This window comes from Galeopterus variegatus, unplaced genomic scaffold (genome assembly GCF_000696425.1).
Source record: "Galeopterus variegatus unplaced genomic scaffold, G_variegatus-3.0.2 Scaffold444, whole genome shotgun sequence".
NCBI lineage: Eukaryota > Metazoa > Chordata > Mammalia > Dermoptera > Cynocephalidae > Galeopterus > Galeopterus variegatus.
Window position 1 is genome coordinate 229,022 of NW_007726555.1, and position 4,391 is coordinate 233,412.

The following is a 4,391-nucleotide window of genomic DNA, read 5'->3' on the forward strand; positions in this document are numbered from 1 at the left end:
GATGGGCCTAGCTTCATAGAACCACACACATGCAAAACCTTGTTTATGTAATATAGATCAGAAACTATCTGTATGGGCTACTAAGTTTGATTTGATATATGTGTCTAGAAGCTCAGCATAGCTTTAGTGATAGGTTTGGAAAAAAAAGAGTTGGAACTCCATAATTATCACATCCATTAGCTAGATCCATCAGCCACAGGTTTAGAGAATTCTTATTCCAGATATTTTGTGAGTGGCTCTCTTCTCTGAAGATATTCAATGTCAAATTGCATGTCAAGTCATTTCCACTAAAATGCATAAAGGTCAGGTGTGATTCTTGTGTATTTCTTTTATCCTTCTGTTGATATGATTTCACTTAACCTTAAAATAGATAGAGGCTAGTTAACTCAGAAGATTAGTGCATAGGATGAATAAAGATGGTACGATGAGTTGGCCATATATCAAATCAATACATACTTTTCTGTGACAGTGAACGGAAGCTAATAGCTTCTCTATTCAAACCTATCTCCATTTCCACTATCACTGACACATGTACTCTGGATGTATCAATAGACAGGAACATTTTTTTTTTAATTCTTGGCCTAATAATTTTCACAAAGTTGAAGATAGGAGTTAAAAGCTGAGTGTGCCAGAAGGCGAGGATTGGGGGACTCAGGGCTCGAGGTCTTGTTCTCTCTTGGAAAGAAACCAAACATCTGTCTCTTGGGATGTGCTTCATCCTTGCAAGGTAAAATAGGATCAAGCCCCAGCCCCATTTAAGAATAAGTGCTTTCTCTACCTTGTACCCCTTTAGAAGTGAAGTGGAAACCAGAGAGAGGCAGAGGAAAAAGGAGGTAACTTGGGCAGCTTCTGACTGAAATGGGAGTTTGGGTGCTCTCCACAAGATCCAGCTTAGATCCCAAGGAAATGCACAGAACTGTGTGACCAGAGACATAGATATTAGTGAATATTTGCCAGACATCATCTTCTGTGCATATACTTCGATGCTGTTGATTGAATTGTGCGCCCCAAAGACCATGTATTAGAAACTCAACAACCACTGTGACAGTGTTAAGAGGGTGGAAAATCCTATTATGATAATTGAAAGAAGGAGCCTTGAAGAGGTGACTAATTTGTGAGGACCATGCCCTAGTAAATGGATTAATCCATTGATGGTTTAATAGTGGTCCTGGGTGTGGTTCTGAGGGCTTTAAAAGGAGAGCCAATGAGGAGTTAGCTCTCTCTCTGGCTCCACCATCCACCAAGTGACAACCTGAGTGGCTGAAGGGGTTCACCAGCAAGAGCAAAGCCCTTACCAGATGTGTTCCCTAGACTTTGGACTTTCCAGCCTCTGAAATGGTAAGCAATAAATATTGTTTCTTTATAAATTACCCAGTTCCAGGTATTTTGTTATAAGCAACAGAAATGGACTACATTCATATATCCATCAGAGGTCTTTCAGGAAAGTGTGGTAGACCAAGGACTAGATTTGAAAGTTTCTAGACCACCTAACCAAATACCATTCAGCAAGAGCAAAGCCCTTACCAGATGTGTTCCCTAGACTTTGGACTTTCCAGCCTCTGAAATGGTAAGCAATAAATATTGTTTCTTTATAAATTACCCAGTTCCAGGTATTTTGTTATAAGCAACAGAAATGGACTACATTCATATATCCATCAGAGGTCTTTCAGGGAAGTGTGGTAGACCAAGGACTAGATTTGAAAGTTTCTAGACCACCTAACCAAATACCATTTCTTACTTTCTCAACCATTTATTCCCAACTCACTCCTCCAACAAGGCCAGTAATCTTTCAGTGTAGAGCCCTGATTATGACTGAGAAAGTCCACAAAGCATTATAGTGTGAAAAAGTATGTAAAGATACTATAATAAAAAGAACACAGTTTAGCAATCCCCAGATTTGGGTTTAAATCTCCACATGGTGACTTTTTTATTCTGTGGCCTTGGGTAATTTATTTATTAGCTTCTCTGAGCTTCAGTTTTGCTATTGAGTTAGTAACACTTACCTCAGGAAGTTATTATGAGGATTAAATGTATAAATGAAATAATTAACAGTTTATAAAACGTGCCAGACATTTAATGTGTGTTCCATAAGTGTTAATCTCCTAAGCGAACACTATTACTAGAAAACCAACTCAAAACTCTATTGATGGTAGGTCAACAGTAAGATATTCTTATGAAAAGACATTTATTTTATATATAAACAATAGGAAAAGATGTAGACAATGACCTTGTGTTCCTAGGCTAGTTATGTCGCCATAATATAAATTCATTGAAACAGACAGACTAGACTAACAAAGTATTTATTATATTTATTTCAGGATTTTAAAAAGCAAAAAGTTTAAGATCTGACCATATTTGAAAGACTCTAGAATAGCAGAGGATTGATTAAAGGTCTGTCACCACAGATTGGATGTGTTAATTTTGTTTTCCCAAAGGTATCCGCATAGCAACTTGGCAGTATACAAATGTTCTAAAAATTTTAACAGTTTTTACAGAAAATAATAATTGCACCCTTACCTAAAATTTTAGGTCCCATTTTCATTTTAAAGGACTCATAATGCTTTTCATAAGCTAACAATTATGTTCAATTCAATCCTGTCACTGTGAATTTGAAAGAAGGGCACAAGAAATAGGTCCTTTACTAAATTATGTGCTTTCTTTGTTGGTTTTATAAATCCAAACCTGTTGATTAAAAGGATATAATACAGAATCAGGAACCTAAGGAAACTATTCTCAATTACACTAATCACAGCTCATTTTTTTGATTTGTTAATTACGGTTAATTTAAGGTCATGACCCACACCTCAGAATCTTTTGTATCCTGGGCGGTACTGTCCAGGTGCCTCACAAACAGTCAGTGTCCAATGAATGATTGCCACATTGCACTGAGTTGATCATTTATCTTATTCGCTAGACTTGGCTTTGAATAACTTACACTCTTTTTAATTTTTTTCAAAAATTAAGTCCACCCACGACAGAAAAAGGCAGAAGAATTTTGTGGCTAAAACAGATCTGGAAAACAGATCTCGGTTCTGGTTCCAGCTTTCTGTGATCTGGACAAATCATTTTATCTTTCTAGATCAAGTTTCTCCATGAGATGGGGGTGCTAGACCAGGTGCATGTGCCAGACTATAAGGCCAAAGCACACTCTGAGACATTCAAAGTGATGTACCTGTAATTGCAGACACTTGCTGAGACACTATAGAAGCATTTTTGAAAAATTTCAGAATTATTGGATGAAGTGCTAGCATTTCAGGACAACTCCTCCGCACACATTTACTTTTTCTGGTATGTTTTAAGATTTTTTGTTTTGTTTTGTTTTGTTATATGACTTTAGTGCTATGTATCATATAGTCACAAGGATGCAATTTAAGAGACCAACCATCAACAAAGGTCTGAAGTTGCTTATATGACTTTAGTGCTATGGATCATATAGTCACAAGGATGCAATTTAAGAGACCAACCATCAACAAAGGTCTGAAGTTGCTTGGCATTTTATTAACCATTATTTACAGTTTCCTCTTTTGTTTTTTTCTTAAGGTTTTGGCCAGGAACACAGACGTTTGTGTGATGTAATAAGAAATAAAGGAAGTTTAATCTTACTGCTTTTTCAGCCTTATCCACTCACTTACCTTGTGACAGACCCTGATGCTCTTAACGAATTCTCAAGGTTACTAAGGAACTTGGAAGATATCAGATACCTACAAGGTGATTACAGAGACTCATATTTTGCCAAGTCATATGCAGGCAGCTAAAGAGTAAGTTTACTTTATCTACATTTCATGTCACACGTGTTCCTTTCTACGAATGTTTCTTTAATAGTCACTCAAAGTACTCGATCAGCAATTCCCCACCATAATGGTTGTTACATAAGTGGCCACGCAGCAATATATATGTCATCTCAAATCTACCTCCAAGGAAGTTTTCTAGTTTATATAATCCACTCCCCAGCAGCTGGTACACAGTTTAAAAAGTGTGGGCCTTTACACTGTAGGGGCTTTTGTTTTGTCTTGTTTTTTAACACTGCACACAAGTGCACTTCCTTTCTCCTCTTGTAATGTATGGGCTGAACGGAATTCTTAAGTCACACAGCTCTCACTGTAGACCCAATTAATGGCACGGATCCGACACAAACACCCACACACTTCCCTCAGTTACAGATCTGTGCTACAGACCAGAAGTTGGCCATGGCTCTGCTGAATACATACTTCTGTTGGATTTCCATGGTATTTGGTTTCATTAGATTGCAGGTTAAGTTAAAAAAAATTTTTTTAAGCTTCATTTTTCCTACCTCAAAGTTAGGGTGCATCAGAAGGATTTCAGAAGGGAGTGGAGCTACCCCGTCAATGTCCCCACCCCAGAGAGGAGCCTCTCAAGCCACCTCAAAACAG